This window comes from Nothoprocta perdicaria, unplaced genomic scaffold (assembly GCF_003342845.1).
Source record: "Nothoprocta perdicaria isolate Ctin4 unplaced genomic scaffold, notPer1 scaffold_413, whole genome shotgun sequence".
Classification (NCBI taxonomy): domain Eukaryota; kingdom Metazoa; phylum Chordata; class Aves; order Tinamiformes; family Tinamidae; genus Nothoprocta; species Nothoprocta perdicaria.
The window spans coordinates 146,318-168,601 of NW_020455659.1; positions in this window are offsets into that span (position 1 = coordinate 146,318).

The window sequence follows — 22,284 nt, forward strand, 5'->3', positions numbered from 1 at the left end:
GAAAGAAAAGAAAGAAAGAGGTAAASCAGCTCTTTTGCCTTCGCGTTTCGCACAAGAAAATGCCATTTTCCTGCGTGGATTGGGAAAGGAAGAGCTGCTGCCGATGTCTCCTGCTAAAATCCTACCCAATGGTCCCAATGGGAAATGTTCCTTGCCGGCAGCACCTGCAGGGTCTGCGAAGGGTCTCAAGACTTTGTCCCCATCCCTGTCCCCACCGGCTTCCTCTATCCGCAGCCCTACGGAAATGCAGAGTTTGATTGCGTTTGTTCTTCTCTTTTTTTTTTTTTTTTCTTTTCTTTTTTTGGTATTTCAGATATTTTACACTAAATTACCTCAGTTTATGGCACTTTTTCTTCCTTACATAATTGTTATAAATAACCTTCAAACAACATAAAAGCCATAAACATTGCAGAGGGAGGGCGAGTAAATTATAGAGATTTCCGAGCAGATGAAGGGGAACGGGCGCACGGAGAAGGCAGGGGCGGCTGCTCAAGCTGCTCTGTTCTTTTCTCCCCCCCTGAAACTGCCTCTCTCACATTTCTCCAATAAATTCCCTGCTGCAAATTACCTCTCCCTACCCAGATCTTGGAGTCGTAGGGAGCTCCTCGAGCCCCTGTGCCCYGGGATTCTTCCCTGCTTCAGCCCTGGGCATTCCCAAATAAACACGGGATCTTTCAAGATCATTTAGCTGCAGATTTTCCCTCCATCGCTCGGGTTGAGGACACATGGATTTAGTTGAAATATCCGGAGTTTTGGCAAACCGTATTCTCCCCGGGATCCTGGGAACGTTCCGGCATCCCGGGAGCATCGGAGGATCCAAGGTGGGAGATGCCAGTTGAGAGGAAGCAGGAGCAGCTCTCCAGCAGAGCAAATGAATTATGCAGCTCCACGGCTGCCAGGCACACGTTATCAGGGAGTGATCTATAATTATTAATAAATAATTCAGGCTTTAATAGCTCGGAATGAAATTCTTAATTGCATCATAACATAATTAATGGAATTAGCTCCTTGGAATTAAATGAGTTGTGCGTTTTCTTGTTTTTTAAGCGGAAAAAAAAGAAGTTTCTCTGAAAGGCTGGTACTTATTTCCATGGCTTGCACCATGTGAAGGGCAGGAGAGGATCCCTGCAAGGGTCTCATGTGCCAAGACCACTGCTCCCCACCACAAAATATTAATAAAAGCATGTTGGCTGCCACATGCAACATGTCGCAGGGTGTTTTATTAAGCAATCATATATTTCCATAGGATCTCACGTGCTGGCGCAGGGAAGCAGGCTGCTAACGCTGAGGAACCAATTGCAAATGCTGCTCATAATTAATACACATTATAACGCGCAAAAGGCCCCAAATGAAGCAAATACTCATGAGACCAGCGCACCGGCAAGCTTGGGTGCTCTTGGGTGTCCTGTGTCAGGAGGGGACAGGGTGAGACCCCTGCATCGCCCTGGAGCATCCCTGACTTTGGAATAATTCCAAAGCTGCAGCCACCCTGTGAGCCCGCCACATCCTGCCAGTTTTCATGGGGCAAAAAATGGGAAAATACTCGGCAAATTCTGAGCAAACAGATTGAAGCGCAGAGCCTTTTTAGAGGGTTCTGGGGTGTTTTTTCCTTCCCTTTCATGGTGCGTTTTCGGGAAGGAGGCAGCCAATGCACGGGGATTGAACGTCATTTCAAAGGAGCCTTATCGTGCTGGGGACATATGCACATTGAGCCTTGGAGATAGGATGAGCGTGAGTCCCTTCTGCAGGAGGCAGACAAATACATATAAATATAAATATAAATACGAGCAGAAGTACAAATAAATAAATAAATGGCAGGTTTATTTCAGGTTTAGTCGCTTTTCCCTCTCCCTTTGGGTTACAACTTTCCCTCTTTCAGGGGAGGCCCGTTTCCTCCCGCTTTGGGCTCGGGAATTCAGTAAATCTCTTCCTTAAAGGCGCACTGTTGCTAGGAAAAAAAATCCTACCGAAAGGCAGCATGTGTGCTTCAAAGATAAAACTGAAAAAAAAAAAAGGAAAAACCCTCGCCTGCATTGCTAAGAGCATCAGAAACAGAGGAAAAAGGGCAAAGGATTTGATCAGTCAATTTTAATTTTTTAAAATATACGCTTCTCGTATAAGCGAGCGCTCAGGATCATAGGATCAGAGATCATAGGATCATAGAATGCTTAAGGTTGGAAGGGACCTTGGGKGTCATCTAGTCCAACCCYCTGCACACGCAGGGTCACCTGGAGAATGGGGGAGATGAAGACTATGGGGAACGCTGGGGGAGATGAAGATACAGAGCTTGGGTTGCTGCCACGATGCCAGTGCCTTGGGCCATGGAARCCCCGGGAAGCTCCGGAGGGAGCACGGTGGCCCCGCGCTGCGGTCCTGTGCACTAATAGAATATCCAAGGAGGGAATTAAAAAACCCTCGTCCTCTAGAAGCTGCGGACTTAATTGGACCATATTTCAGTCCCAGTTCATCTGTTCAGCGAGAATCCCGTATCTGAGGTCCATAAAGTTTTATTAAGTTGTATATCAAGGGATGTACATACAGGGTGGAGCGAGATGGTCCTGCTTACATGTGTTTTCTGGAATGGGAGTGCTGGAGCGTCTGTCTGTGCCCACCGGGGTCTGTCCAGTCCCGAGGACGAGTGGTTAATCCCTGTGTCCCGCGGGCTCCTGCACGTGGAGAGGGATGGGGATGGCTGGGAGGAGAGCGACAGGGGATGAAATCCAAGGGTCTGGCTGCAGTGAGAGACACAAGGGAGGGGAAAAGGGCTTGGGCTGCAAAAGCAACGGGGAGGAAGAGGAGGAGGAGGAAGCAGGAGCAGAGACRGCCCCTCCGCGATGCTGCATCCTGCTCCACCACGGAGATGATCTGAAAGGAGGGAAGAGCGCTCGACGTTACCGCGCGCTTGCATCGGATCTTGCCATCGATCGCTGAAGCCACCCGGAGTTAATTACAGAGCTAATTACCAGCTAATAACTTTGTGGCTAACAGCCGTAGCAGATTTTGGCACGGGTTGTCAGAAGGGGCTGATTGGAAGGTCTCCCGGGCAGGATCCTCGTTACGGAAACGCATACACGGAAGGCAAGCGATCCCAATCTTCCCTCTTTGACGAGCAGGGAATTATTCTAATACCCTTGGCTCTCGTGCTCGTTTGTTAGCTGCGCGTAACGAGAAGCGGGGAGCCACAAAGCCACCCCGAGAGCAGACCAGGGATCACAGCCAGGGCGTGGGGTGGTTGCGTGGGGTTTTGCATTGCCACCCATGGGAGCGGCAGGGCGGCTTTCGGGCGCCTTTGGGCCCGGTTTTTTACCTTAGGGCGAGTTTTGAGGTGAAAAAGCTCCTTTCAGGGAGCTGGAGCCGCAGCAGGACACAGCTCCTCTAATGCAAATAATTAAGGGGGGAAAAAAAAAGATGCTGCATAAGCTGCCTGAGAGTGCAACCTTCCAGACAAACCAATTTGCAAAAAGATAGAGCCAGTGGGATCAGGCAATAACTTAATAAGCATCCCTGAAAGAAACAATGCATTTAAGAACATGGCTTATTTTTTTTTTCCTAATGGAGAAACATCAGCTCTGCGGGGAAATAAATGTAATAAACTAAGTCCAATCTCCACAAACATTTGTTTTCTTATCTCTGCAAAATCAATATACATGTTGCAATTATGTCCTCCCATGAACCCCCCAAACTTTTGCTTCTCTCTGAAGGCTTCTTGCTTGGTTGCAGCTCATTACATCTCCCTGCCTTCATCTAGATAAATTATTATTTTTTTTTATATTTCCGAGATCAAGCCATATAGTTCTTGAAGGGTTTCATTTCTCTTCCCTTACATCCTGGGGTGGGGAAGAGTGCTTTCCCTCCGCTTTAATCTAATCAAATTAAAGCCTAATTTAATGGCTGTGAAAGCCGAGGTTTGTTAGGAAGCCTGGCAACAACCAAATTAGAGGAAAGCCGAGGCAAACACAGGCTGCAGGAGCTCCAGAAAGGAATGAGCATTTCGGAGCAACACGGAGCAGCCGTCTGTGGAAGGCCGGTCCTGGCAGGATGCTTGTCCCATCTGACGGTCCCAGGGAGAGCAGCCGGGTCGGAATAGCCCGTAGTGGCCCAATCCCTTGCAGTGCACCTCATTGCCCACATAGAAAAACAGAAAATATTTCAGGCCTATACTGTGCTCTTTATGGGTCTCTCTTGCTTTTTCCTCCGGGGACTGCTGTATTTTTTCCTGTAATTAGCAGTAAACTGCAATTGCGGTGCTTTAATGATCCACGAGTCACCCTCGCACGCCTCTGTGGGCTTCCTCCTCCTCCTCCTCTCTACGGTTTATTGCTTGCTGTAATTAAATCAGCCCCACAGCCTGCAAAACGCTCGGAGAGATGGAGCCAGCACCTCCCGGCACGCATCCGGCGCATACCCAGCGTGGAAGCCCTAAATTCCYGGGTGCTCGGACACTCCTGGCATCCAGCAATCCAGAAATGCTGCTGGATTCAGATGAAAAGCCAACCCCTGTGAACTGCAGCAGCTCCCATAGACCGCCCGTACCAACCCTGGCCAGCGTGTGGCAAGCAAAACTGCTTTGTTCCTTCCCAAGGCACGCYGTAATTCCAAAAGAGCCGCTGGAGCCTTTTGAGAGCCGGGCTGAGCTTCAGACAGACAGTTTTAGCCTAAATCCTAATGAAAATGCTATTAGCAGCATCATTGCAATGTCTTATCGACTAAGTATTCAATAGCAATTTTGGAAAAAAAAATAGGATAAATCAGCAATCAATGATGTGAAAAAAAAAAACAAAAACACAATTTCACTCTCAACCCTTGCAAAAAAGAGCAACTTTAACCATTCAACGCGTGCCAAGGCTGGAGCCCGTGCGTGGTGCCCGTTTACATAGCCTGGAGCGCATCGTGCCATATTTTTCCGTGCTGTTTTTCCCCGCGCCGCTGGATTTCCCTGGTGCCGAAGGTCTCCATCCCGGCGTTGTCGCCAGTGGCAAGGCAATGATGCTCATTAATTCCCTGGGACCCCGGRAGCGTTGGTGGGGCTGAACCCAGCGGCATCCACATCCCCAGACATCCCCGGAGTGCCACGAGGGCYGTGGGAACAAGGGATTTCAGGGGGATTAAAGCCCTGCATAATCCTGGGCTGCGGAGGGAGCTTGTCAGGGATGCACCTGGCGGGAGCAGGCACGAGGGTTGCGTTGGAAAATCCAATGTTGTGGTTGTTAGTGGCACAACGAGCCGCTGGACRGGGGATTTGCGGCACCGCGGCGTGTCCGTGCGCACACCGCCCGGRATGCGGAGCTCCTCTTCCCAAGGGAAACGCTCCTCTGCAGGCGGGATCCAGTCCTGGCGCAACCAGCTGCTGGAGCCTCTTTCCCTACCTTTATCCCTTGTGGGACCAATTCCCTGCAAAGGAAATCCCTCTCCATCGCTCGGAGGTTGGAATAATGATAGGGACAACCGAAGTGGGGCTGTCCCCAGGCCTCACCTCCCACTCGCCGCCAGCATGAAGCGATATTCCCATGGGAGGTGAGATCGCATGATCACCATGTAAATGCTCCTTAATGGATGTTTAGCACAAAGCTGCCAGCGATATGACGGATAGGATCCTCGGGGGGCTTCCTACAAGTGTGCGCTTAGTTTATTGCTTTAGATGACAGAGATCTTGATCTCGCAGTCTTTCAAGGGATGTGTGCTTTGGATTTTGCGGGGTTTTTCTCTAAACAGCGGCGTCCTTGACAAATACGAACACAAAAAAAAAGACAGAGATGGAAAGGAAATATTATTCCGTTAAAGAAAAAAAAAAAATCAACAGCCTAACACCAGCAAAAACCTGCTGGCTTCAGAGAAAAGGGAGGAAAGGAGATCTCAGCATCTCGTCAGCAGATCCGTGGGGCTGGGGACACTGGATGGAGAGGGCTGGGGTCACCCACGTGCCCTTCCCACAGTGACACAGCTCAGCTGGGGTGCCCTGGGATTCTCCTATTACTGTTTGCACTAAATATTTCATTAATGCGACCTCACTTGTTGCCAGAAGAGAAGAAGAGAGGATGGGCGGCAGAAGAAGAGCCACCACATTGGGTTGCTCCCCTGATCTTCCACATCCATCGGCTGCCAAAGTTCCATTTCTTGTGGAATCCTAAAGGGAAATAAGAGGCGGCTGGGGACAGAGAGCCGAGAGGAAGAAGGAGCCCTTGCCCAAAGGGAAATTAACGGATTAAACGCAATCAAAACCAACCACCTCGGAAGCCAGCTGCAATCGAGGAGAACAGATATGAGATGTAGCTGTGTAAAGCTACTGATGATAGCTAATGGGAAGGGGAAAAGATCTCTCCATCATTTATATTTTCCAACACGCCGAGACTCAGGACAAGCTATTAAGAAGCTGACATTTGAAAGTGTGTTTAAACCCTGCTTAAATTAAAGCTTTTTATTTCTTCTGACTCTCCTGCTCTCTCATCTCCTCCCTACCACCCTCCCTACCGTTTCCTCCCTCTTTAGCAGATTGATTTCTCTAGCCCTATTCAGTATCTCCATCCACACCTATACGTCTCCCCCGTTTTTCCTCTCCCTCTGTTTACCGCAAAGCCCTGGGTGAATAAATTAAGAGCAAAATGAATATATTTCTTCTATAAATAATTGATGGGCACCTCCGCCAGACACRGATCCTGCATGGCTTTGCATGCACACACACAGCACAGCCCGGSGGAGATCTGTGCTCCCCTTGTAGAAACCCACGGGATAATTCCTGCCTCCTTCTCGCTTCCCCAGGCCACAGAATTAAGGAATTTCTTCCTGTCATGAATACACCTGCAGAAAATCTTCCCTTGGGTGCTTTCACTGCTGCCCCAAGCCAGTTCTCTGTTGCAAAAAGCAACTGGGATAACTGGGAGGGGTGGAAAGCCACTGGTGATGCTGTCYGGGACACAGTGCTCGGTGGGTCCCTGCCCACCGCAGGGTCCCTGGCGGTCCCTGGTCCCTGCATCGTGCCTGGGCACGATGGAGCAGCTGAGTGTAATTAAACTTCGTGGTTAAGAGATAATGTGGGAGATGCGGTTTTCCCTCGGAGCTTTTCACATCACAGCTGGAGGCATTAGATAAGGTGGAAATTGGCCTATTTTGCAGCCCAAAGTAGCTTTGCTGCGAGAACACAAGGATATTTAAGGTTTCGCGCCTCTCCCTGACACAGAAATTCAATATTTGCCTGCATTTATACACAACAACCTTCCCCCACCGAAGTGTCAGGGATGAAGCATCCTCCAAGATTGACAGGAATTTTTTCCGGGCAGGAATTAAAGCAACATCTGGCCCTGGCAGTGGAGCTGAAGGCCTGGGGACATCTCTGGGGCCAGAGCAGCCAGGTCAGCTACAGGAGTCAGGCATTGCTAGGGCCATGGGGCTCTTGCACATCCATCCTAAAGGAGCCCAGTGGGACATGCCCYGGGCACTGGCTTCTGTGCCAGGCAGATGTGCCAGCTGTGAGGCTGCCCCGCGCTGTCGCGGCAACATCTGGCAATGATGGAAACCCAGCTAGCTGGTCGTAACCCAAAGTCCACCTAATTGCAGCTGCATGTGCACACACACACACACACATATATATATATATAATGTATATATATGTGTCAATGTGTGTGAGTACCTATATCTGTATATGCATGTGCACACGGGGCCTCTTTCCCTAAGTGCAYACCTTGAATGCCCCCTCTGGAATTTGCACCTAGGCAAGACCCTCGCCTTACCTCCTGGCCCTGATTACAAATAAATGCAATAATGCAAAAAAATGCAATAAATGCATTTATAAATATATAAATGCATAAATATATATATAATTTATATATAATAAATATATATATATATTATTAAATATATATAGTATATATATAATAATATATATTTATATATATTATTAAATATATATAGTATATATAATAAATATATATAAAAATAATAAATATATATAATTTATATGCATAAATAAATGCATATTATTATTTATGCATGAATAAATATAAATGCATATAAATATAAATACATAATGCAATAAATGAGGCAACCTGAAGGGGAAAAACCCATCCTTTTCACATGCAAATCAGCTCATGGGCCTCCTCATTCCCCTCAAGCAGCCCTGGAGAGGAGGCTTCAGGGCCGGATTGCTGCTTGGACACGGAGCATTCACTGGGAAGAGAAAAGGGCAGGCGACCTCCATGCGGGATATTACATCCTTCCTCCTGCTGTTTATGAACTATGCAGTTTGCATCCCTGGTGCTGTGCTCCGTAACGCAACATCTGTCACAGCCGGCAGCGCTCCCACGGCGCTCCCATCGGAGCGGCTGCGCGGATGCGGCGTGGCAYGGAGAGGGCTGCCCGGGAGCCGCCTCTCGGAGCGGGCGGCTCTGCAGGAGGCCCTTCCCCAACGACCAGCATCAGCTCACCCCATCCCTTAGTCTATTCCCAGCTTTTCCAGCAACCTGGGACATCTCCCTTGCTCCCRGTCTTCCTCCGCACTGACCATCCTGACGTCCACCCAAACACATCCCGCCCATCCCAAGTGACTCCCTCTGATTCCCAGCAGCGGAGCAGGGAACATCTCGTGATCGTTCATGGGCAGGCGAGGTCGGGAGGCTAAAACCACCCCAATTTCTGGCCGGCTTTGCAGCTGCTGCAGGGGGAACGCGAGAGCTCATCTGGCCTAGCCATGAAGTGGGGACCTCCTTGGAGACTTAATTAATGAAACCTTGCAAAATGTGCAGTTGTCCTGCAGGGAAGGAGCCAGCGCTGCCAGCGTAAGGAACCGTTCCCGGGGTGGTTTTTTCCATCAGCAGCTTCTTGCTCCGAGGGGCAYGGCACTTTGCAGGCAAGGAAAGCGGGTTCTGCACCGCAAAGCACTCGCCGCTGCCCTCGTCCACAGCCCAGCCAGACTGCTCAAAGGTTGCGGCTGCCTCCAAATGGAAGAAAAAGCCTTGGAAGAAAGACAGCGCCAACATAATTCTGCTTAGACGCTTATATAACGCATTATCTGTCTGTCTTTTCTCATGGATTTTATTGCTAAGGGATATTTGCATGAAAACGGGATCTTTATTGCTTAGGAAATTCATCTGCTCACTCGCATCCCTGTTTTGCTGCAGCTGGGTGACAATTTTAGTGCCACGGCCACCTCTACTTATATCCCGTATGCCACTGTGCTGCACCAAGGCGGCTTCTGCCTCCATGGGGGAATAGGGACAAAATAGTCTTGCTTTTAAAGGAGAAAACCAAAATTAACCCAGCGCTACTTCCTTCCCTCTCCACTTTGGGAAACTTTGCAAGGTTTTCAGCCTGCTGCACTGATGCATTTGGATCTCACCATTATCARTCCCAGTGTCAGCTGGGGCTGAAGAAGAGGAGGGTGAGCGGCAAAAGGCCCTTGGGAGCAGCCCTGMATGAGGGCAGGGGACATGGAGCCACTTGCAGATGCGTAAACCTTGTGGGTCGGGAGCACCCCGCAAATCTGGGGCCAGCCCCACGCACCTTCTCATGAGAAATTCCCTGGTGCCAAAGCTGTCGTGCATCCTCCACATCACCTGCGCTCGCTTCGGGGCTCGCTTTGCGCCTGCTTTGCAAGGTGCAGTCCTTGCTGGGCTCCCTGYGTCAGCAGGAGTCTGAGAACGGAGCAGCTCAGTCCCGTCCCGGCGGGGACAGGGGCAGCCGGAGGGCCAGGGTTCTGTGCGCGCTCCTCAAATATACTTTATATTTCCTATGCAAATGTGATAAAGGCAATGCATTGACTTGCCAGAACAGCCGCATTTTAATAAAAATTATAGAGGGGCAGAGACATGATGTGGCAACTGAAATCGAAACCCAGCTATTTCTTCCATCTTTATCATCTGCAAAAAACGCAATATTTTGACGTTTAGAGAGAACTGCAGCATTGGGATTCTTTAAAATGCATTTTCTTTTATTCCTGTATGATATCAGGCAAGCTCTGCTCCATTTTCTAATTTCATTAACTGTCACCAAGAATAACCCCCTTTATTTGCCCCTGAATGTGCCCACTTAGTGTTCTCTCTGCAGAACTGCACGTGCAAGGCACATTGCGAGCACAACTGTCCAGTGCAAATCACAGAGGAGGGTGCCAGGCCAGGATGGAGCAGGATGGGGAAAAGCTTTTTATTTTTAAGCTTAAAAACCCTGGGAATACAACGACTGCTTTTCCCCGAGGAGCCCTTGGAAGCAGGGAGCAGCGCCGGAGCGCGGTGCTGCCGCCGGGATGCACATCGATTGCAAGGCTCTGCCTTCTGATGCTGCACACGGACGCGGCGCGCGGCTGCAATCAATAAAACTAGGCTTTTCTAGCAGAGCACGCAGGAAAACGGATGGYTTTGAGGCGGGGGGGGGATTTTTCCGACCGGAGAACAGCAGCCAGGGGCGCACATCCCGAGCGGGCAGTGTCAACCACGCTCCTCTCCAGCGAGCTCCCCATGTTGCTCCCAAGGGAAACACGCTTTAAAAAGCAGAAACTGGTGGGTTTGGGGTACAAAAAGCTGCCATTCTTGACTGTGGAGCTGCTTCCAGCGCCTGGGAATCTGCTGGATCATCTCCAGCCTCCCCCTGCCGCAGCCAGGACCTCCGGGAGGTGAGACACTTAGGGCAGCAAATCCATTACCCAACTGTAGCCCGGCTCCTCTTAAATAGCAATTGTGTGCTAATGAGCATGTTAATTTTATGTATCCCCCCCTTTCTGTTTCTCCTCCTCCTCTTCTCTTTTTTAAATATTTAAGCATCTTTGCGGCTGCATTAGAGGGGGAAGGACGAGCAGGCTGATCCCCATTTCTCCCTTCTTTGATAGGAAATCTCACTTCTCCCTGTTTCACCGTTCACTTCGGAGCCCATCCCCTGGCGACCTCCTCCCTCGTATTCCTTCGGAAGTCTTCACAGGACTGCTATGGAGATGCCATTCCTGGATTTTAGTCTTTCGCTCCTTCTAAGGAAAGAAATGAGGCACAAACCGGAGCGCTGCCCAGAGCAAGCGGCCCTGGGAAATCGAAATAACCACGGTGCAAGTTGCAACGAGCTGCTAAAAGCCCGAGCTCAGCGAAACCCTTAAGCCTCTCCTTGAGCCTGCCAGGGCAGCGCTCTCCGGCGTCCCTCRAAAGCAGCAAAATGCCAGGGAGAGGCCAGCAAAGCCCGGCCCTCGTTAAGGACACGTAGGAGATGCATTTTCCTGATGCAAGCCACTGAGCTGCATCCACGCACCTGAMTGCAGCTTTGGGTCCAGGTCTTTGCATCGCTTTGATTCCTTCTCATATTTAAGAAACTTAATTTGAAGTTAATTTAGAATTATTAGATACTTCAGAAAAGTGCTATTATACCTAATGTAAGTTATTGCTTTCTTTCAGCTCAGGCTAATGAGCTCCCGTCCACCCAATTCCTGCAAGGCTTTTACCAAAATGCGAATTACAATAGCAAAATAAAAAGCAGCTGATGGGATAGGATGCATGGCCCAGAAAGCACCAAGGAGCACATGAGAAACCCTCATTGTGTCCAGTTCTACCCGTTCATTCATCCACAGACRGGAGCAATCTCAGCCAGCTTCTCCTGGGATGTTTTGGGATGCCCTATGGGCATCGCAGAGCTCCCAAAGCCCTGGTGGTTCCTGCATCCTGTCGGGACTATTTCCATGGAGGGCGAATTGGGCTTAGGAAGGATTATAGTGACCCTGCAGCATGTGTATTTATATGTTAGTATTAAAGTCCCCCGTGTTTTCTTTAGGGTCCCAGGACACCGCAGGCGTGGAGGGTGCCGGGGCTGTGCACCAGGGCTCACACTCTGTGCCTGCCTGCAGGCACCAGGTTGCATCGCAACTGCAGACAAACAGAGAAATTACGAAAAAATAAATAAATAAAATAAATAAAGCAAACCACGGCGGCTGTAATCCCCGCCGCAGTGGGCTCGCTGGGTAATGAAGCTGCCTCGCGCTGCCATTACGCGGCTTTTGTTTACCTAACAGCTTGACGAGGCACAGTTATGCAAATTGGAGCCCGGCTGCTTTTTGCTGTTCATTAATTAGCATCTCGTTGCTGATGCCAGGCGCTGCAAGCTCGGCTCCTTTGAGCAACAGTTCGGTCCCTCTGCACCGTGCAATTGGGTCCTGGGAAAGGAGGAGGACGGAGCAGGGGAAACGCTGCCGGGAAATGCCCTGCCCCTTATGCATTCCTGCTGCCAAAATGCCCTGGAAGCAGCAGCTGAGAGCCCCGAAAGGGTGATTCCTCTGCTCGCTTTGCACGCTTGCTGACAAATGCACGCGAGCCTCCGTGAGCCCCGTGCGCCGCGGCGCATCTCCCCGGCTTCCAGCCTCCTGCAGCGTCGCCTCCGCACGCGCACACATAAAACGGGCCTAAACACCGCGATTTTCCAAGCATTTTCACCCAAATTGCTGGCAATTTCCCAACGGCCCTGTCACCGAGCGGCAAGGGGAGGACGCGCAGCGGCGAGCCGCGGCCGGGCTGCCCTGCTGCACCCGTACGGACCATGCCCTGGTCCTGCTATCCCTAGGGAGCAAAAGGGAGCGTGTTTTGGCCAGGCACCGCCTGCAAAGGGTGGGTTTTGCTGCATTAACAGCGATGCAGGATGCCTTTCCGTTCCCYGGGATAGAAAGGGATCCTAGTGCACCCCTCCGGTCCTCAGTGTGCTTCCCAGTCCCACTCTCACATTAGATATTTATGCATGTTTATCACAGATGGCTGTGGTTGCTGAAACCAGCCACGCGGCAATAAGAAGGCATGCATTAATTATTATATAACATAATATGATAATTAATCCCAGCGCTGGCTAGAGAAAAGTCTTTTGTGTCTCCCACTCTGATGAGGCCATTGTTTTACCAGTGACTAGGAGAGTCAACAAGTGTCAAGTGCCGTGGTTGATTCCCGGGCCGATAACATTTATTAAAATTGCTAATGAATCGAATAATTAAACACATAAATATAAGTTACCTCAGGTGTTAAATCTCATTATTGGGCCTGTGAAAATCAATTTTTTTTTTTTTAATGCATATGCATAATAGCGTACGGGCAAAGTTAATTAGAAATGTCCAGATCAATATGTGAATAATTTGTAACTAGTGGAATCCCCATCGAAAGCATAGGCCTGGGCAGCGAGAATAAGTTACACTCAGGAAAGTAATGCTTCCTCCTAATGGAGTTTATCCCAGTCAATTAATAATACTCCAGCAAATCTGCAAAATAAATGACAAGCCTGTTTGCCTGCGCTTTGCCCTTGGGGAGATCATTAATATCCCGCAGGAGGTGCAGGGGGGGTCAGAGCGGCACGCTTTGCAGGCAGCCTCCTGCTCGCACGAGCTCGCGCCTCCGCGCGCTGCCCTTGATTATTCACCTCGGCTGACGGGAAATAAAACAGATGCAATGCAGCGCAGCACTCAAGTGCACATCCTAAATCGTCTTGTCTCGGTTTCCCGGCGGAGAGAAGGCATGCTCGGAGCGGGAACCCGGCCACGCTGTCTCGGTGCACATGAGTGATTTGATTGCCGGCTCCCTCCAGCGCGGCTGGCCCGGGTGGATGCGATGCACGGAGTTAGGCACTCATGGATGAAAACATCATGGAGCAATCTCTGCTCGGCATTGCACTGGGATGAATCCACCGAAGGGGAGCTCGATTGAGAGCAATGGCCCGAATTCTGCTTTTCCCTTGCTCCAGAGGAGGGGCTGGGCGATATTGCTGAAGTTGCAAGTAACATCCTGACAGGCAAAAACCACATCCAGCTTCCCATTTTGTGCAGCACCTTCCCCAAAAGGAGCGTTTCAGTGAGAAAATGAGGGGGRAAAATGGGGGAATGGGGTGCTCGAGGCTTCGGGACAATGATGGGGAAACTTTGGCTCATCCCTTTGGGTGCGGGTCCAGACGATATCGTTGAACAGAGACTCGAGCATCGTCACAGGACTGCGCGCTCTGGGCGCTAAGAGGAGCCGCCGGGCCCCAGAGGCTGCAAACAGCGGTTTATTGAGCTGCTGGATTCTCCAGCAATTAATTCTCCATTTATTAAGACATCTATTCATCATTTATTTATCCTCGGCGTGCTATTTATAACCATATCCTTAACAAAATGCGACGAGGCCTGAGCAGAATTGTAGCTCAGTGGAGAGGATCCAGAGCCCCTTGTGCTTCTTGGACCCCAYGTCCCTTCTCCCTCTTTCCCCGCTCCAGCTCCTCTGTCTCTATTTGTTTCCGTCTGGCTCTCTGGGAATAACAGCATCTCTCAATCTGCCCTGACACATGCGTTTCCTGAGGGCAATGTAAACCAGGAACGAGTCCCTCATTGCTCACTTTTCCTCCCTCTCTCTTATTCTGCAATGAGGTTTTTGGTGGTGGTGGTGTTTTTTAATGATCATAAAATAACATGTTTTGAAATAATTGCATGATTGGGATGGTTTTTTCGCCCCGCGAGAGCTGCTCGCTGCCTGTCGGGATGGTAGATCCTCCACACTTSAGCGGGGAAGGTTTCCAAGCTGCTCTGGTGCAACGATCCCACGGCTCGCCGATCCCAGGCAAGCAGCAATCCCACTCAAGCATTGCTATTTAGTTGTAAATTTATATGTATTAGATGAGACAGGGTGAATAAATCCCATGTATTACCCAATAGCCACTTGATTTAGTCCTCAGCAGCAAGCAGGCACACTTCGCAGCAACATTTTCCCAGAGAATTATGAACAGGTTTGTGGTTTCTCTTTCTTCCTTTGTATTTTTTTCTTCTTTTTTTCCCTTTTACAGGCCATTCTGATACCATTATCTCCTAATAAATATCCTCTCTCCCATAGCCATCATATAACTCATTATGGCCTCTGCAGCGCATGAATTATGCGGCTAAGTTTCATATAACTATGAAGATATTTATAGTACTCCACACTGTTTCTTAGGAAAAATATTGATTTGTTAATATCTGAATGACTATATTGCCATTAAATCAGGCGGATCTGTCATATGCTGCTGGCGTTAATGAAAGCACAGGTTTGCTTTCCACGTTTTTTATTCTGTATGCTTTATTTATTTGTGCACAGCTGGGAAGGTGCCTATGAAGCCACGAGGCTCTCGGACACCAATAATAAACCTCCGCTTTGGTCCTAGGTGAGTTTTAAGGCAGCGGGACGGGCTCTGGCAGGCTCAGGCAGGCTCACGCCGTGGAGGCTGCACTTCCACTCCGCATCCCCGAATTGGCTCCGTATCCCCGAATCGGCTCCACATCCCCGAATCGGCTCCGCATCCCCGAATCGGCTCCGCATCCCCGAATTGGCTCCACATCCCCGAATCGGCTCCACATCCCTGAATTGGCTCCACATCCCCGAATCGGCTCCACATCCCCGAATTGGCTCCACATCCCTGAATCGGCTCCACATCCCCGAAAGGGCTCCACATTCCTGCATTTTCCCCGCCCGGAGGCTTCCTGCAGGAGATCGCGGCAGCGCCTGGGGACCTTCAAGAAGGTTTTATGCTGAAATGTTGCTGAAATAAGCTTTTATGTGCCCCGTTAAAGCCTCAGATAAAAGTGCAGTCAGCAAGGAGTTTTTTCTTTCTCTCTCTTTTTTTTTCTCTTTTTCTCTCTTTTTTTTTTTTTTAAATATATATATATACAACTTTCTTCTTTTATCGACTGCCTGCTTTTTGCTTTCTATCCTCCTCGCTTGCCTGAAGGGAGAAAAACGAGTGCCGCTGGAAGGGGAAACAGCGCTGGCCAGGTTGGGAAGGAGCCGGAATTCCCTGGAATGGCTCTATCGGTGCCAGAGGAGCCCCCTCTGGCGGCGCTTCCCGCATCCCAGCCCCAAGGTGACAGCAAGAGCAGAAAGCCGGGAGCAAAGTTTTCCAAACGTTCAGTTGGGAGTGAATGGGATGATTTCCACCTCCTTACATTGTAATTGAAAGAAAAAAAAATGATTAYTAAACACAGATTCTCTTGGCTTGGACAACTAGGTAGTAAATATGTATCTAGCACATGGCTGCGAGCTCCCAATAAATATGTTTCTTCCAATAACCAGCTGGTTTTAATTTGATAAACAAATAGCTATCTGGTAAAATCTGACTAAACCAAATGTTTGGAAACTGGAATGGAAAATTCCCAAATTTAGCATTCCTGGCAGGAAGTTGCAACCCTCTTTGCAGATCCCTGGAGAAAAGGGAGAGGYGAGGTAGCAAAGCGCAGACGTGGGGGCTGCAAGGTGAGACAGCTCTGTGGTTGGGGACCTGGCCGGGATCCCTGCCCAAAAGCAGCAGAAACGGGATGTCACAGCTCCGCCTGCATCCCAAGCCTTGCCTGGGTGGCTGCAAGGCTTGTAGGCTCTTGGCATCGTTAGCTTTCCTGGGAAGCAAATTGCACGTCCGCTGCAAAGCTGCAGGGGAGCAGCGAGGGAAATCCCAACCCTTTGCAGGGAGAGCAGAAAACACACTTCCAGGCCTCAGAAAATTCAGGCTCATGTTGCAAAAAATGCAATAGTGGAAAGGTTTGGGGAGTGAGATTTATGGGGAGAGGCAAAAATATAAAACTAGCCCCTTTCCTCCCATCGGATGAAGTGGTGCTGTTCGCAGATGCTGCCCACGGATACCTGCCCGTCGCTGTAGGGATGTTCCCGATGCATCTCGCTGGACCTGTTCCCGACTGACAGATTGGGCTGCTTGGCCCCAACAATCCCTCCATCTACAGCACGGCAAATTTTCAAAACCTGATATCTGGGAGAGGACCCCAGACTTTAATTATATCTTAATTCACAGCTGCAGTCTACTCCTGCTCAGCTTTATAARCAGGTTGTATGAGCCATGAATGTGTTTTGTTCATTTTCCTTGGGAAAATTGAGGTTTTACTGCCATTTTGGCAGAAATGCTTATCATAACAATTAYGACAAAGGGGTGAGGAACTGGAAACATCTGCAACAACAAACCTGGGGACAGAAGGATGTCAGTCAGCCTGTGCAAGTCCAAAAAGTGCTTGTCAGTAGAAATATCTCTGAATCAGATCATTTGCGAGGAGGTTGACTGGAGTGCTGGGAAATCAGAGCTAGTTTTCACCTTGTAAGTGTATTGGCAGCTTGGCAACACCAGGAGATTATTTAGAACAAGATTTCTGTATCAGAAATACRGACCTGAGATGCAAGGATATGAATTTAATTCCAGTCTTCCTCCCTGATTTTGCACAGTGCCCTTGGCAGAGAAATTAAACACTCTCCGGCACGTTAGGAACTGATTTATGTTGCCCTAAGCCACTGGTGATTTTTCCTTTTCCCCTCTTTTCTCACCTGTGGGCTTTGGGGGCAGCTGCTCTCCGGCTCTGGATGCAGCACATTAAGTGCAATGAGGACTGAAACTTTCCTGGGAATCTGTCGGAGCTTTGTTAGAGCAAAAAGAATGAAAATAGGTGGAAATCTTCCATCCAGATGGATAACGCAAATGGGCATTTGCCCCTGTTTTTCATGCCAATCTAGTGTTTCTATAGCTAGCTGCGTGCCAACCTGGGCAACCGCCCTGCCGGGCACATCCACAGGCAGTTGCCTTTGGAAGGTTTGCTCCATAGAAAGTCGGGCAGAGTTCTGGGAGCAGGGTTAGGGATTGCCCTTACTTGGATATGAATGTCAACTTGCCCCGAACAACAACAACAAMAAAAAMCCCTCACAACAATGCCACTTTGCAACCTCACTTCCTTGGCACGGGTTCATCTTGGGAGGCGTTTGAAGAAGCCTCRGCCATTACATCTCTCCATCCAATCTGGCACTAAAAATAAACCGCTGTTTTCCTACAGGTTGCTCAGGTACAAAGCAGCAAGAGAGCACTTTGTAATTTACTTGAAAGGAGGGAGTTATTTTCTTTTTAATCCGCTAAAAAGCGTTTTCCCCCTTCTGCAATGTGCCAAATCTCTAGGATATTTTTATTATTATTATTATTATTTTAGAAAAGCAAGTACTGCGGGGAGCTAACCGCTATCACAGAACAAAGTCGGGTGGGTTTGTTTGTCCCCAGCACGAGCAGCGCGCTGATCGGGCACCTTCCTGCACAAGCACGTACCAGCTTTGCCTTTTTTTCTACCTTCCCTTTGATGCCTCAAATTAAAAAGCGGCAGAAGACTGTAATTAAAAAAAAAAAAAAAAACGAGACCCAATGGGCTTTTTGCATCTATCTGGTTTTAGGATTTAACAATTTGTGCTCCAGTTTGTGCTGGGTACACCCAAATGGGCTGCCGGAGGGGACACGCTCATCTCCAGCCTGCTGGCACTTGTCCCCTGGCGTCGATGTGCTGGCAAGCTGCTGCTCCTCTTTCATGCTTTCCCCCTGTTCCCTGCTATAAAATGTGACTCATACTGGCAATTCTCCCAGCGGAAGGTTGTAAGGCTAAATTAATGTGTGCAGAGTGCTTTGAGATGCTGAAAATTGTTTTATGAATACAGGGTATTAATAATATTAGTGTAGTTACTATAGAAAGGGAAGGTGATTTAGCACTATTTGTGCCTGAGAAATGCCATGTACAAAAATAATGCCATTAGCGTTTTATGCGTTGCACGAGGTGGCAAGCTGTCCTGGCAAGCCAGCTCCCACTGGTTCCAYGCCTTGGAGACGTGCTGGGAGAGCACGTTGGGCAGCGAAACTCCATTGGGAATGCATGGGGTGGGCAGGGGACGACCCTGCCGCACGAGGATGCCCTTCGCATCCCTGCCGGTGGCTTCGGAAAGCAGTTGGGAACATGACCCCGYGCAATGATCCCCCTGGTCCAGCCGATGCTCCACAAGGATTTCACTAGGAACGTACGGCCCGAGTGTTGGAGAAGTGCATTGGAGCTTTTGGGGGTACCCGTGGAGGCAGAAGGTCTGTCTCAGGACAACCCAACGCTTCAACCCATGGCCCAGAGACCGCATGAGAGGAGATGCAAGCACAGGTCATACTACGGAAGAGCAGCAAGGTGTTATTTATCAAAGCAGAGTGAACCGATTCATTTGCATCCATTAATAGCTCCATGATGAATTACCGATAAGAACAAACTGCTCCATCCTTCTTGATCGCAGAAAGCCCACTGCTAATTTGGTGTATGGCACATTCCGACTAATGAAGCCAAGCAAACAGGAATAAATTCTTCCAGGGAAGTAATAACATTGAAACTTCAAGTGGAAAAGGAACAATCTTCTTCGTGATACATTTCACTGATCAGCTATCAGATCCAAGGTTTGTGGGAGTTAGGGGGATGTGGCAGCAACTCTCGATACCAAACGGGAGCAGGCAAACCACTTCTCTCTCAATTTTCTGCCTTGGGAAGATGGAAGAAAACAGGTCTGTAGAAAGCTGCTGCTGTTGTGTTTTGGAACAAATTTGACCTTTTCCTTTTCCTTTTCCTTTTCCTTTCCCTTTCCTTTTCCTTTTTCTTTTTCTTTTTCTTTTTCTTTTTCTTTCTCTTTCCCTTTCCTTTTCTTTTTTCTTTTTCTTTTCTTTTTCTTTTTCTTTTTCTTTTTCTTTTTCTTTTTCTTTTTCTTTTTTTCTTTTTTTCTTTTTCTTTTTCTTTTTTCTTTTTTCTTTTTTTCTTTTCCTTCCCTAACTGCTTCATGAAACATTCAGTCAGCCCCACCAACACCATGGATGAAAGGATGCTCACAGCGTACGCACTGCTTGCAGGAGCTAGATGCATGTGAAGAAAAAAAAAGGAGGCAAAGAGAAGTCGGTATCTTGAAATGGCCCAGCAAGGTCCCTGCTGTGCTCCAGTTCTACCCTGCTTCCCAGCACCTCCATCTGGAAGCAGTTAATTCATTAACTTGCTTGAATTATTCCTATTTTGGCTGCATTGCTGCAGCAGAGCCTTGGCAGGGAAAATCTCCAGTTTTGCTGCTTTCTGGGAAAGGTAGAGCAAAGCATCCCTCTGGAAACGACATTGATAATTGATTTGTTGTGAGAGGAATGGAGGCAAAAGGAGAGGGAGAGAAGGGGAGGAAGAAGCACAGAAGGGGGGAAGAGGACAAGAAGCGAGGGAGCAGGTGAAGAAGAAGCATGGAGGTGGGAAAGGTGACAGGACAGTGGTAGAGGGGGAGCGGGTGAAGAAGAAGCATGGAGGGACAAAGGTTTGCAAGAGCATGGGAGAGGTGAAGGAGATGAGGAAGAAGCATGGAGAGGGGAAAGGAGGCAAGGTAAAAGGAGAGATGGAGCAGGTGAGGAAGAAGAACGGAGTGGAGATGGTAGCAAGGTAAGGGAGGAGTGGGTGAAGGAGAAGCTCTGAGTGGGGAAAGGTGGCAGGAGAMAGGCAGAGGTGAAGCGGTGGTGGCGAGGGAGAAGCAGAGAGGGAGGAAAGGTGGTGTGGCAAAGAAAGAGGTGAAGCGGACAAGGAAGGCATGGAGTGGGCAAAGGTAGACGGAGAGTCGGCAAGAAAGAGGCAYGAATGAGAGGGAAAGTGAAAAGGAAAAAGGTGAGGTGGAGTGAGTGAAGAAGGACAGAAAGTGGAAGGACTGAGAGCAAAGGCGGMATGTGGAGCAGGCGAGGAAGAAGCACAGAGTAGGTAAAGATGGCATGGGAAATGCCATGGAGGGGAGCCATGGAGGAAGAAGCGAGCAGGGGGCAAAGGTGGCAARGCAATGGCAGAGGAGGAATGGTGAGGAAGAAGAGTGGAGGTGGAAAAAGTGGTAAGGGAAAAGGAAAGGAGCATGGATCAGGGAAAGAGTGAGAGCTAAAGTGGTGGAGAAGGAGAGGAAGCAGCATGGAGTGGGGAAAAGTGGCGGAGAAGAGGGAGAGCAAGAGTGGGTGAGAATGGGTGAGCCTGGAGGGCCCAGGTGCACGTGAAGGTCCGGGGAGGCCACGTGAAAGTCTGCAGGTCCCCCAGGGCCAGCTCCGCCTGCCCAGGCCTCCGTGTGCAGCTGGACCACCGGAACCTCCGGGCTTTCCTGCAGCTTCCCCGGGCCTCCGTGCGCAGCTGGACCACCGGAACCTCCGGGCTTTCCTGCAGCTTCCCCGGGCCTCCGTGTGCAGCTGGACCACCGGAATCTCCGGGCTTTGGTGCAGCCTCCCCAGGCCTCCGTGCGCAGCTGGACCACCGGAATCTCCGGGCTTTGGTGCAGCCTCCCCAGGCCTCCGTGCGCAGCTGGACCACCGGAGCCTCCGGGCTTTCCTGCAGCCTCCTTGAGGCTCCATGCACACATGGCCTCCGGGCCCTCCGGGGTTTTGTGTGGCTTCCCTTGGCCTCCGTGCGCAGCTGGCCCCGCAGAGGAGCTGGGGAGCATCCCGAGACATCGCTCCCTGTCTCACATCCCGGGGATTCCTGCATCCTGCTGCTCCCAGCTATCCGCTTTCCGGATCCACACTGTCCTTGCTCCCACTATGCTCCCGGCGCCCCAGGGCTCCAAGGGCGGACAGGGTGTGCGTGCTTCCCTGCAGCCCCCCAAGCAGCTGGATATTTCCAGCTGGATCCCCGTCTCCCTGGGATGATGCGACAGGAATTCCTCCGCGAGCCTCTGTCCCGTTCGGCCCCTGCACGCCCTGTCCCCGCAGCAGCGCCGGTGTCACGGGCTCTGCACGAGGGTGTCTGCCAGTCCGCGGCTCTCGGGATGAGCAGGAGCATCCAGCCACATCCCGGGATTTGCCACTGCGGAGGCGCGAGCACAGCGCGGCTGCGGGGAGGCGCCGCAGCCGCGGGCACGGCGGCGGGACGGGCGGCTCGGCCAGGCAGGCGGCGCCAGGCGGGATCCCAGCGGCGGCGGATCCCGCCGCGGATCCCGGCCCCGATCCCAGCGCTCCCGAATTCCCTGCTGCTCCCGGCGGCCGCCGGCAGGTGGCGCCGCCGCTCTCCGCCCCCCCCCCCCACGGGGAGTCTCGCGAGATGTGCGCTCCGCGCGGCGCTCTCGCGAGAGCCGCCGCCTCAGAATGGCTGCGGCGACGACGGCGCCCGCGGCCGCGGCCGGGCCCGCTCCTCCCGCGCCCGATGAGGCGGAGGCGGCGCCGGAAGCGGCCCCCGCCGCGGCGGCCCCCGCGGAGCCCTCCCCGCCACCGGAGCCGGCCGCTGCGGACGGCGAGGCCGGGTATGGCGCCCCCTCCCCTCCTCCCTCCTCCCCTCCTCCCTCTTCCCTCCTCTCCCATGCCCTGGAAACCGTAAGGGTCTCGGCGAGGGGGTCCCGCCCCCTCCTCTACATCCCTCTTATTCCCCCTCTTACGTGTTACCCCGGTATCCCCGGGGGCAGTTGTTCCCTGTCACCCCGCTATCCATCAGGGTGTTCATTACCCCGGTACCCCTCAGGTCAGCGGTTCCCTGTCACCCCAGTATCCATCAGGGTGTTCATTACCCCGGTACCCCTCTGGTCGGTGGTTCCC